Source organism: Balaenoptera borealis, assembly GCF_965194805.1.
Source record: "Balaenoptera borealis genome assembly, chromosome: 16".
NCBI lineage: Eukaryota > Metazoa > Chordata > Mammalia > Artiodactyla > Balaenopteridae > Balaenoptera > Balaenoptera borealis.
The window spans coordinates 82061766-82075632 of NC_138872.1; the positions used below are offsets into that span (position 1 = coordinate 82061766).

Below are 13867 nucleotides of genomic sequence, written 5' to 3' on the forward strand. Positions count from 1 at the left end.
TCCATCAATGGATGAATAAAGAAAATGTGGTGTATATACATAATGGAATATTATTAATCCATAAAACAGAAGGAAATCTTGCTATTTGCAACAACCTGGATGGACTTTGACAGCATTATGCTAAGTGAAATAAGTCAGACAGAGGAAGACAAGTATCGTATGGTCTCACATATATGCAGAACCCCACTCTCCATCCTTGTGCGAGAGAATTCTTTTCCCTTAATAAGGTACAACCTGTCACAGTCACACCCACACCTTCACATCTTGGGTCTTAAATGATGCCTGTGTCAGCTTCAGTTTCTTCCCGATTTCTTTTATAAGAACAAAAGACACTTTAAAAAATTTATTCACAGTTTTTGCCTTTCAACTCAAAAGGCAAAAATGCATATAGTTTTTTGAAACTTGTAAAGTCAAGAAAGTAAATAAATTTTTTTAAAAAAAGTGTCCTCTTCACCTTTTAAAATAATAAATAAATAAATAAATAAAATAAATGTCCTTTGACAGATGAATGGATAAAGAAGACGTGGTGTATATATACAATGGAATGTTACTCAGCCCCAGGAGGGTGATTCCTTTGGACCACGTCACCCAGGTGCCTTTGCCCCCTGGTTTCCTATTGGGACCTGCCAATGGGAGACACCTGCTGATCGAGGGGAGGAGATCCCCTCCTTGCTGAATCACCTTGGGCTGCTGTTTTCCTCTACCAAAGGCCTTCTCCCTACAACTAGGGCTACTTCTTCCAGTTTCTGGTAATTGTTCCCTCTCTTTGCTCCTTCAGGCAAATGGGCAACAAGGACTGCACTCTTGCTAGCCCAAGATGCCCCACCTCCCTTGTCGGCGTCCCATAATCCTCCCCATTCCTTCAGAAATGGTTCCTTTATTAAACTCTCCTCCATTCCCTCAATTTGAGAGTGTCATCTGTCTCCTGCCCTGACTGATACAAATAGAAACTAATCTCCCAGAATTTACTAAAGTTACTTAATTAATTTAAAAAGAGAAATGGCCTGATTGCACGGGCCCATGTGTACCAAAGAAATAAGAGAAACATGTAGATGCATTATAATGAAAGAACATCAAAGACAAAGAAAATCCTAAGAACTTTCCAAGTAAGAGCAAGTCGTGTACAAAGGAACAAGATTCAGATTGTTATTACAATGGTGACAATGAAGTAAAGTGTTGTAGAAAAGAATCTTGAACCGGGAGCCCCCCAAGGGGTCCCTGGAGGTCCGTCTGCAGAGGACCCCAGCCCCGCCGGAGAGAAGAGCATCCTGGGAGACGCTGTGGGGGTCGCGGAAGGAGGACAGAGTTGTGACCCAACCCACGTCCAAGACCCCCAACCCCTTCGTGCTGGGTCCCTCAGCCCCGCCCCCGCCCACTGCAGCTGGCCCAGCAGCCCGGACAGCAGCTGGACCTGAGCTCAACCCTCCCCAGACCGTCCTCAGGACCCTCCCTCCCCCGTGACTATCCCCTCCCCACCCCACTGCGATCCAGCAGGGGGTCGCGAGAACGCGCTCACCCCGTCCTTCTGCCCCTCGGCGACCCCAGAGCCCTCCTTCCCCAGTCCAGCCGCACGCACCCTCGGGCTCGCCCCCTGGCCCGACCCTGACACAGTTCCCAGTCCCCAGCCCGCCGGAGCCCTCTTCCCCACCCCGGGGGGTCCTGCCGCCTGTCCCCGTGGCCTGAAGCTCCCCGCCCGCCACAGCCCAGCGCCCACTCCCAACCCTCCGGGTAGCCCAACGAAGGCCAACAGACACATGAAAAGACGCTCAACATCGCTAACCATCAGGGAAATGCAAATTGAAACCATAATGAACTACCGCCTCACACCTGTCAGAATGGCTGTCATCAAGAAGACAACAAATAACAAGTGTTGGAGGACGTAGAGAAAAGGAAACCCACCGTGCCCTGTTGTTGGGAATGTAAATTGGTGCAGCCACTATGGAAAACAGTATGGAGATGCCTCAAAAAATTAAGAATAGAACTGCCATATGATACAGCAACTTCACTTCTGGGTATTTATCTGAAGAAAACAAAAACACTAATATGAAAAGGTATATGCACCCCTATGTTCATGCAGCATTATTTACAGTACCCAAGATATGGAAGCAACCTAAGTGCCCATCAGTAGATGAATAAAGAAGATGTGGTATATATAAACAATGGAACATTACTCAGGCATAAAAAAAAATGAAATCTTGCCATTTGTGGCAACGTGGGTGCATGTAGAGCGTATTATGCTAAGTGAAATAAGCCAGAGAGAAACTAACACCATATGAACTCACTTATATGTGGAATATAAAAAATAAAACAAACAAAACAAATGAAAACAGACTCACAGAAACAGAGAAGAAATGGGTGGTTATCAGAGGGGAGAAGGTTGGGGATGAGGGCAAAAGAGGTACAGGGGATTAAGATGTACAAATCTACAGTTATAAAGTAAGTCATGGGGATGTAATACACAGCATAAGGAATATGTTCAATAATATTGTAAGAATTTTGTATGAAGACAGATGGTTACTAGACTTATCATGGTGATCATTTCATAATGTATGCAAATGTCAAAACACTATGTGGTACATCTGAAACCAATGTAATATTGTATATAATCTATATTTCTATAAAAATAAATAAAAAGTACAGGAGGATTGTGTAGGTTATATGCAAATACCTATGTCATTTTATGTAAGAGATTTGAGCATCATAGAAATCTGGTATTCACATCCTCGAATAAAAAAGATCATCTACAGACTAGAGAAAATACTTGCAAACACACATCTGATAAAGAACTTGTAACCACAATATGTTAAGATCTCTCGATACTCAATAACAAAAATTCCAACTTTTAAAAATTGGAGGGGCTTGCCTGGTGGTGCAGTGGTTAAGAATCCTCCTGCCAATTCAGGGGACACAGGTTTGAGCCCTGGTCCGGCAAGATCCCACATGCTGCGGAGCAACTAAGCCCGTGTGCCACAACTACTGAGCCTGCGCCCTACAGCCCGTGAGCCACAACTTCTGAGCCCACGAGCCACAACTACTGAGCCTGTGAGCCAAAGCTACTGAGCCCACGAGCCACAACTACTGAAGCCCGCGCACCTAGAGCTGGTGCTCCGCAATGAAGATTAACCCTTGCTCACTGCAACTAGAGAAAGGTTGCGCACAGCAACGAAGACCCAACGCGGCCAAAGATAAATAAATAAATAGATCATTTATTTTAAAAAAATTGTACAAAAGATTTGAACAGATATTTTATCAAAGAAGAGATACAGATGACAAATAATGACATGAAATGAAGTTCAAAATTATTAGTCATTAGGAAAATGCAGATTAAAACCACAATGAGATACCACTACAATACCCAGAATTGGTGAGGATGCAGAGCAACTAAAACTCTCACACTTCACTGATGGGGATGAAAAATAGTATGACCACTTTGAAAAACATTTTGACAATTTCTAATACATGTAAATACATATGTACCATATGACCCAATAATACCACTGCTAGGTATTTACCCCAGAGAAATGAAAGCATGTTCTCACACAAATTTGTACACTAATGTTCATAGCAACTTTATTCATAATTATCCAAAACAGAGGGAAAAATTGTCCCTCAGCTGATCAACTGGTGAGTGGGTCAACAAGTCATGGTACATCCATACAATGAATACTACCCAGCAGTAAAAAGGAATCAGCTACCAATACACATAAAGATGTGGACAAATCTCAAAAGTACTTTGCTAAGTGAAAGAAGCCAAACTCAAAAGGCTACATACTGTACAATTCCATTTACGTGACAATCTGGAGAAGGCAAAAGTATAGGGACAGAATTCAGAGCGGTCATTGCCAAAAGTTGGAAATGGGAGGACAGTATTGACTACAAAGTGGCATGAAAGAACGCAGGGTACTGGAATATTCTTTGTCTTGACTGTAATGGTGGATACACAGCCCTATACCCTTTAAAACTCATTGAGCTGTAATACCTAAAAAGGATAAATTTTACTTTATGTAAATTATGTCACAATAGACCTGAATTAATAAAAAAGATACAATTATCTAAAACAACAAACAATATGCTATTAGGAATAACGTGAATAAATCTAATAAAAGAAATGTAAGACCTTTTTGAAAAAATATAAAACTATTGAAATTATTTTATTTTATGCCATGGTCATGAATAGACTCAATATCATAAGTTAAATATGTCAATTCTCCTCAAATTAGACCATAAAGACATACCAAACCAATAAAAATCCCAACAGGTTTTATCATGGAAATTGGCAAGCAAATTGTAAAATGCAAACAGAAGAGCAAAACACCTAGACTAAATGAGATTTTGAAGAACCAAAATTAGATGAGGGTCTTGCATACCAGGTCTCACATCTTGATACTAATTAAAAAGTTACTGAAATTAAGACACTGGCTTTGGCACCAATAGAGCAATGAGAAGAGAGCATGGAAATATATCCTTGCGCACGTGGAACCTTTATATATTAGAGAGATGGCATTACAATCCTACGGGGAAGGATAGCCAGGACAATTGGCCATCCATCTGGAAAAAACTAAATTCCAACTTCACACCTTACACAAAAACAAATTCCACTGGATATGATTTAAAACTTAAATATGAAAAGCAAACTTTTAGTCTTAAACAGAAAATACAGGAGGCTGTCTTTATGACCTTAGGAGTAGGACAGGATTTCTTAAGTAAGACACACAGAGTTAGATAAACCTGAAAAGATTAGATTTAAATTTCTATAGTTCAAAAGCACAATAAAGTGAAATAACTAGCCTCATACAGAGAGATGATGTTTGCAACATATATAATCAGCAGAGAATTAGAATTCAAAATATCTAATGAACGACAAATCAATTTAAAAGTAGAAAAATACATTACCGAACCTGGTTCATTTGCCCAATGCACAGCAGGCAAACCATGGGACACCAAAGTTTGCAGAGAAAAGGTTTATTCACAAGGCGGCCAAGCGAGGAAACAGGAAATCTGCCTCCCGGAAGGGGTGGGGCTCAGGATATTGATGGGATAAAGATGAGGTTTGGGGAGCTTGGGGAAATGTGATTGGAGGTAAGAAAAGGGTGAGGGAATTGTCCTGCTGTGCAGGTGCAACTAAGCTACAGAACGTTCAAGAAGTCACCTCCTTAACCCAGTGGCAGTGGAAAGGAGGTTGTTATAAATAACAATATACTCATTTCACCTTTATGGCTCTGAAGCAATTTCAAGAACGGAGGATAAGAGACCAAACATTATAACAAAAGATGTTCCTATTGCTCTTATGGCTCAGGAATTTCCAAGCGTTTTGGGAGCTGTGAGTCAGGAACTGTGGAGGAAAACCACATATATATGAGAAATATGTTTTGGTCATCCGAATCACCAAGTATATATATTTCTTATCAATCACAATATCGCAAGAATAAGAGGCAAGTTGCAAATGAGTGTGTCCTGGCAGATACCTTGCATCAATCATCCAGTCCCCAGGGGCCCAAAGGTAAAGCCTGGGCTTTAGCCAGCCTCCAAATCTCTGGTGACAAGAGACAAAGCCCGGGCCAGAGCAGGGTGGAGATCAGACGAGATCTTTGCATAAAGCCAGGACCCCTAAATCACTGACCCTCAGACAGTGAGCCAGAAGAAAAAGAACTGCCATGAAGGGAGAGGTAGTGGAGACTGATTCTTCAGCCATAGCTTTAGAGAAAAGCATGAAAAATATCTTCCCTCAGAGCATCCCTAACCCTCACTCACACTCTCGAGGGTGTAGGCCAAAATTTACAATGCCTGTGAGGCTTGAAAAATATAAGCCAAAAATGTCATTTAAAGTGACCCTCACGCGTAGTATACCTGTACCCAGCAGATGTAAAAACAGATCCCCTCTGGAGGAAGGCCCTTACACCTAGGCCTCAAAGAATTCCCACAGATTAAGTTCCAAGTAAGATGAAATATCAATTAAAAAACCATCAAACAGGACTCCCCTGGTGGCGCAGTGGTTGGGAATGCGGGGGACACGGGTTTGAGCCCTGGTCCGGGAAGATCCCACATGCCACGGAGCAACTAAGCCCGTGTGCCACCACTACTGAGGCTGCACTCTAAAGCCCACGAGCCACAACTACTGAGCCCGTGTGCCACAACTACTGAAGCCCATGTGCCTAGAGCCTGTGCTCTGCAACAAGAGAAGCCACTGCAATGAGAAGCCCATGCACCGCAATGAAGAGTAGCCCCGGCTCGCCACAACTAGAGAAAGCTCGTATGCAGCAACAAAGACCCAACACAGCGAAAAATAAATAAATAAAATAAATAAATTTATTTTTTAAAAAACCATCAAACACAACAAAACAACTGATCATGAGCAAAAGAACTACAGAAACAATTAACTGCAGAGTTAGACCTTCAAAGATTGCTGATATTAGAAGTATCTGACACTGCTCATAAATCAACATGTGTAAAGAAATAAAAGAAGATATTGGAAGTATGATGAAACAAGAGAATGTAAAACTGACCAGGCAGATTTTGGGGAAAAACACAAATAGAAACTCTACAAATGTAAAATATAAAAATTGAAATAAAAGAGTAAATGGGTACATTAAACAGCAAATTAAATACAGCTGGAGATAAAATTTGTGGGTTGGCTTAAGATAGGTCCAAAGACATTGTCAGAATGCAGCATGGATGTACAGAGAGGGAAAATATGAAGGAAAAAAAAGTCAAATATAAAAGACAGAGTTAAAAAATGTCTGACGTGTCTAATAATACAACTTCAGAAAGAGAGACTAGAGAAACTGGGAAATAAGCAGTATTTGATAAGAAAATGAATTTTCCAGTATTGATTCAGGAAGCCCAATAAATTCCAAGCATAGTAAATAAAAAAGTCCACAACCAGAAACATTCTAGTCTAACTGTAAAATACCAAAGACAAAGAGATGTTAATAGTAGGGAAAATTTAAAAAAACAAGTATCTACAGAAGAGCCACAAATAGACAGCTAGGGACTTCCCTGGTGGTCCACTGGTAAAGAATCTGCCTTCCAATGCAGGGGACATGGGTTTGATCCCTGGGCGGGGAACTAAGATCCCACATGCCACAGGGCAACTAAGCCCCCGCACCACAACTACTGAGCTCCCGCGCCTCAACTAGAGAGCCTGCATGCTGCAAACTACAGAGCCCATGTGCCCTGGAGCCTGTGCACCACAACTAGAAAGAGAAAACCCGCACACCACAACTAGAGAGCAGCCCATGTGAGGCAACAAAGAGCCCACGTGCTGCAACGAAAGATCCCGCGTTCCGCAACTAAGACCCAATGCAGCCAAAAATAAATAAAATAAATAAATAAAATAATAAATCTTTTAAAAAATATATACAGCTAACTTCTCACTGGAACCCAAAAGATAGTGCAATGTTATCTTTGAAGTGTTGAGAACAAAACTATGTCAACCTAGAATCATGTAGCCAGATAAGTTATTTTCAAGAATTCTAGCAAAATAAAGACATTTCCAGACAAAATAAAAGTAACAGAAAGAAGTAAGGTCTGAGGTACAAAAGGGAATGGTGAGAAGAAAGAAGCAAGCATGCAGATAAATCAAAAGTAATACTGAGCTTATAAAACAGTAACAATGATGCCTAATTTGTGGGATTGAAAATATCAAGGTAGGAGTCCCAGGCCTGGTTAAGATGAGTAAACACACTCCACACTATCTACCCCCCACTGATTACAACTAAAACCCTGGACGAATACATGAAGCAACAATTGGAAGACCCTGAAAAGTAAGGACTAGCAGACAGATTGGAGAGAGGAATCAAAACTCATGGAAGGGTATGGCAGTGAGTTTATGGTTTGGTTTGGTTTGGTTTGGTTTCCTCCCGTATCTCTCAGCTCAGACTCGGCGCATCCTGAATCCCAGAACTGCGCAGCAGGCACAGGAAGAAAAAGCTCCCACAAAACCCTCTTTTTCTGATCAGAGACCTAGGACAGAGAGAGTAGGAGGAGAATCCTGGTTTTATTTGTAATCCCACCCAACCCTGCCCTGAGGGAAGACCCAAAGATGCACTCTCACGGCAGTAGTGGCAACCCAGAAGCAGCAGCAGCACCCACGCCCACCCTGACAGAGCAACTAGGAGAGAGAAAAAATCCTTCTCTCTGACCGCAGAAACCTTATGTCACTACTACGTATGCTCTCGAGGCTACTGTGCTATTGTATCCTCACGGTGGGAAGGCTGTACAATAACACATGCTGTACATTTCCTCCTGACTCACATTCAGTGATTTCACATTGGTAGTTGTATTATCTGCTCAGGCTGCCAGAGCAAAATAGCACAGACGGAGTGGCTAAAAAAACAGAAATTTATTTCTCACAGTTCTGGAGGGTGGGAAGCCCAAGATCCAGGTGCTGACAAGGTAGGTTTCACCCTGAGGCCTCTTCCCCTTGGCTTGTAGGTGGCCGCCTTCTTGCCCTGTGTTCACAATGGCCTCTGAGCGCAGACTCGTAGAGGAGGCAGAGGGGGCACTCTGGGGTCACTTCTCATGAGGATATTACTCCTATTGGGCCAGGGCCCCCTCCTCATGACCTCATTCAACCTTAAGCATTTCCTTAGGGGCGCATCTCCAGACACAGCCACACTGGGGGTTAGGGCTTCAACATATGGATTTGGGGTGAGGGGGGCACACAAACAGTCAGTCCATACAATAGTTAACTTGACACATGGAAATTGGAAAAGCCTACAAATCAGGACTCCTTTTCTGGGGATGGTTTGGTGAACACTTAGCAGCACACTGCTCTGAGGGGAAGTGCAGAAAATGATCTCCTGGTCCCATTCTTCTGAGTATCCTTCACTTCTCCCAGCCTGGGAGCTCAGCAAGGTTGGGGGTCAGCCTTTGATCCCCAGTTCTCAGCCCTCTACTCTCATCTCCTTAGAAGCCCAATCAGCATTTGTCAGATTGACCAGGAGCTGAAATGCATGCTGGTGGCATGAAAAGGAGGCTGACAAGAGAGGAAGTCTCGGTCCCACAAATATGAAATTTGTGAATATGACAGAAGCAGGAACTACAGACACAGGCTCTGGAGTCGACTGTGGGGCGGATGACTTCCCTTCCCTGAGCTTCGGGTTTCTCATCTGTAAAGTGGGGGTAATAACAGTACCTCGCTTGGAGGGTCCCAGTGAGGACAGGGTGAGGTAACACTGAGGACCCTCCACACGGCCTGGAAAGCTACATGGATCATCACACAGACACCCATCCTTTAAAGACCTCTCCTTCTTCCATAAACATTCAGTCAGCACTGACTGCCCCACTCACTGTGCCACGTGACAAGGACCCAAAGCCCCCTGAGCCAGTGTCCCAGTCAGTCCTCAAGCTTCTCTCTGTGTAGCAGGAAGACAACACAGAAAAGGGAAGCATTGGTTGTTAATGGGACCAGAGAGCTGTTGACCTTCCTCACTGCGTGGGGAAGTGGTAGGGAGCACGGGCTCTGGGCTCAGACCCAACGCTGCAGCGGACATTTACATGTGATGTGACCTCAGTTAAATCTCATAATCTCATTTGGGACCTGAGTTTCTTCCTGCATAAAAATGAGGATCAAAATAAACCCTGCCTACCTCCTGGGGTTGTTGGGAGAGTTAAGAGCTATTTTAAAACATAAGCTGGATTTGGTAAATTGGTGCAGCCACTATGGAAAACAGTATGGGGGTTCCTCAAAAAACTAAAAATAACTACCATGTGATCCAGCAATTCCACTCATGGGTACATATCCATGAAAATGAAAACACTAACTTGAAAAGATACATGCACCCCAATGTTCATAGCAGCAATATTCATAATAGCCAAGACATGGAAGCAACCCAAGTGTCTATCAACAGATGAACAGATAAAGAAGATGTGGTGTGTGTGTGTGTGTGTGTGTGTATAATGGAATATTACTCAGCCATAAAAAGAATGAAATTCTGCCGTTTGCAACAGTGTGGATAGACCTAGGGAGTATTACACTCAATGAAATGTCAGACAGAGAAAGACAAATACTCTGTTATCACTTATATGTGGAATCTTAAAAAAGACACAAACAAATGTATATGATAAAACATAATTAAGACATTCTGCCCTGCCATGCCCTGCTCTCAAGAGACACAAGTCATCTCCCCCAGTAAATGGGCCCGGCCTGCGGAGGAGGGCGCCATGCGGCTCCGCTTTGCCCGGCTTTCAGAGCACGCCACCACTCCGACCAAGGGGTCTGAGCGCGCCGCGGGCTATGACCTGTACAGTGCCTATGATTACACAGTACCACCTACGGAGAAAGCCCCTTTGAAAACAGACATTCCTTCTGGGTGCTATGGGAGAGTAGCTCCACGTTCTGGCTTGGCTGCAAAACACTTCATAGATGTAGGAGCTGGTGTCATAGATGAAGATTACAGAGGAAATGTTGGTGTTGTACTGTTTAATTTTGGCAAAGAAAAGTTTGAAGTCAAAAAGGGTGATCGAATTGCCCAGCTCATTTGTGAACGGATATTTTACCCAGAAATAGAGGAAGTTCAAGTTTTAGATGACACTGAAAGGGGTTCAGGAGGTTTTGGTTCCACTGGAAATAATTAAGATTTATGCCAAGAACAGAAAATGAGAAAATGTACATTTTCCTTGAAAATAAAGACTTTGCTTAAAAAAAAAAAAAACATAATTAAGGGATTAAGAAATATAAACTAGGTATAAAATAGATAAGCAACAAAGATATATATATGGCCTGGATTTGTTTTAATCAAGTATGGTGAGACACACAGACACAAAATTGGCTGTTATGAAGGAAGCAGTTTATATTCACAAAACCATAAAAACAAGATGCCCAGCACTCCACGCAGGGCCATGCAGGGAGGCACCAGGGTCAGTCAGGAGGCAGAGGGAGGGAGGGGGAAACGTGGGCAGGAGCCTTTGTTGTAGGTTCTGTGAGAGGGACAAGGCAAGGGAGAGCAGGCAGGTTTAGGATCAGCTGGTATGAATGATGTCTGCGGGCGCTGGGAATTAGGGGCTGTCCCTAGTTGCCTGGTACCTGGCCCTGGGATGAATACGGCAGAAGAACATGGGCCTCCTGGAGCATGAGAGCCACACAGAGGAGGTGGTGGGGAGTGTGGGCTCTGGACTGGTTGGTTTGCATATGACAGGTGAGCTCCTGGGCACGTCCATTGCTTTTCTAAGAACTGGCAGCCCTGGGAGGGACAGTCTCTCCCTGGTCAGTGAGGCCCCGGATGTCAGAGCATCAAGAATACAGCAAATAAGGAAACATAGCCAACACGAGTGCAAAGCACCCGACACACAGGAAGTGGGAGATGTCATCCCTGCCTGTTTCAACTTTGTGGGGCCTGGGTCTCCCTCTACTTGCTTCACATAGTGAAGCAAGCTGAGAGTCTTCCCTTCCCAGCTGGACTCTAGTTTCTGGAGGGCTCACTGCACGCCTGCACCCAACCAGGGCAGGAGAAGCCTTCTCTGGGCCCCTCCCTGCCTGCAAAACAAGAGGAAGTAAACAGAGTGCTGATGTCAGCAGAGGCCCGTGGACAGCCCATGGGAAAGAGCAGAGACCAAGACCTTGCCCTTCGTCCCTCCCCCTTCCCTGTGCTCTTTCTTTGCCTCGTGTGTCCTGCCTCACCTCAGGGGCCACACTCACATCCCTCCTGCCTTTGTTTCCCCAGACCCTGAGAAGTGGCCAGCTGAATGAAGCACAATGAATGACCCTTCAGGATGGGCTGTGGAAGGAAGGGGAAGTGAGGGAGGTTAACGGGGGTGGTTGGTGGTGCAGGGGCAATCGGGGCAATCTTGGGTAAGCGCCAAGCTCACGAGGCAGACAGACCTGAGTGTGGTCCAGATCCAGACGTGGAGGGAACCAGAGTAAGTGAGGTCACCTCTCTGAGCCTCAGTGCCTTCCTCTGTCAGATGGGAATCAAATTCCTTTATCTCACAGGATTGCTGTGAAAAGTAAATGTAACACACAAAGCAAGTTCCCAGCATCAGTCCTTGCCCCAGGGCAGTGGTTCTCAAACTTCAGCAGGTCAGGCTGGGGCCTGAGAATTGGCATTTCCCACAAGTCCCAGGTTGATGCTGCTCGTCAACACTGTGATACCTGTGAATGGTATGACTATGTCAAACGGTAGATGTATGTTCAACTTTTTAAGGAATGGCCAAAGTAGTTGTACCATTTCACATTCCCACCTGCTGTGGATGAGAGCTCTGGTTGCTCCATGTCCTTGCCAACAGTTAGTATGGTTGGTCTATTAATTTTAGCCATTTAATAGATGTATGGTGTTATCTCATTGTGGTTTTCATTTGCATTTCCCTAATGACTTATGATGTTACACATCCTTTCATGTGCTTATTTGTTACCTATGTATCTTCTTTGATGAAGTATCTATTCACATCTTTAGCTCATGTTTTTTTAAAAAATAAATTTATTTATTTTTATTTTTGGCTGTGATGCGTCTTCATTGCTGCGCGCGGGCTTTCTCTAGTTGCGGCGAGCGGGGCTACTCTTTGTTGCGGTGTGCAGGCTTCTCATTGCGGTGGCTTCTCTTGTTGCAGAGCACAGGCTCTAGGCACGTGGGCTTCAGTAGTTGTGGCATGCAGGCTCAGAAGTTGTGGCTCATGGGCTCTAGAGCTCAGGCTCAGTAGTTGTGGCACACGAGCTTAGTTGCTCCGTGGCATGTGGGATCTTCCCGGACCAGGGCTCGAACCCGTGTCCCCTGCATTGGCAGGCGGATTCTTAACCCTGCGCCACCAGGGAAGCCCTAGCTCATGTTTTTAATTGGAATTTTGTTTTCTTATTAATCTTTGAGAGTTCGTTATATATTCTGGATACAAGTCCGTTGTTAGTTACATGATTTGCAAATATTTTCTCCCTATCTATATCTTGTCTTTCACTTCCTTGACAGTTTCTTTTGAAGAACAGAAGTTGTTAATTTTGATGAACTCCAATTTTTCAATATTTTCTTTTATGTCATGCTTTTGGTGCTGAATCTAAGAAATCTTTGCCTAACCCAAGGTCACAAAGATTCTCTCCTATGTTTTTTTCTTCAGTTATATAATTTTAGGACTTATATTTAGGCCTACAATTCATTTTGAGCTCATTTTTGAATATAGTGTAAGTTCTGTTGTTTTTTGTTTTTTGTTTTTAATTTAATTTTATTTATTTTGGTTGTGCTGGGTCTTATTTGCGGCTTACAGGCTCCTTAGTTGCAGCACGTGTGCTCCTTAGTTGTGGCCGGTGGGGTCCTTAGTTGTGGCATGCATGTTGGATCTAGTTCCCTGACCAGGGATCGAACCCACATCCCCTGCATTGGAAGGCGGATTCTTCACCACTGTGCCACCAGGGAAGCCCCAGTTCTGTTAGTTTTTGTGTTGGGTTTTTTTTGTATATAAATATCAAATTGTTCCAGTACAATTTGTTTAAAAGACTATCATTTCTTCACTGAATTGCCTTTGCATCTTTGTTGGAAATTAATTGATCATACACGTGTGGGTCTATTTATGTACCCTCTGTTCTGTTCCAGTAATCTATTTGTCTTCCTTGATGCCAATACATCTTGATTACAGTAGCTTTGTAATAATAAGTCTTGAAGTCAGGTAGCATAAATCCTCCAAATTTGTTCTTCAACTGCAAAGTTTTTTTTGGCTGTTCTAGGTAGCTAGTTTTCTATAGGAATTTTAGAATTGTCTTGTCAATTTCTACAAAAAAAATCCCAAACCTACTGGGATTTTGACTGAGATTGTGTTAAATCTACATATTATCCGGGGAGAATTGCCGTATAACAGTATTTAGTCCTCTTATGTGTGAAGTCTCCATTTATTTGTCTTCTTTAATTTCTCTCAGCGATACTTTGTAGTTTTCACTGTTCAGATTTTG

At 43.4% G+C, this 13867-nt stretch overlaps 1 protein-coding gene and 1 pseudogene across 2 annotated transcripts in view; one reads left to right on the plus strand and one right to left on the minus strand.

Annotated features, from left to right (window-relative positions):
* MBLAC1 (metallo-beta-lactamase domain containing 1) overlaps positions 1–13867 on the minus strand; it is a 44467-nt gene that overhangs the window by 1088 nt on the left and 29512 nt on the right. The gene's annotated exons all lie outside the window — the stretch shown is intronic.
* On the plus strand, positions 10096–10706 carry LOC309612697 (deoxyuridine 5'-triphosphate nucleotidohydrolase, mitochondrial pseudogene; annotated as a pseudogene). The gene has a single exon. The product of its transcript is annotated as a deoxyuridine 5'-triphosphate nucleotidohydrolase, mitochondrial pseudogene (transcript).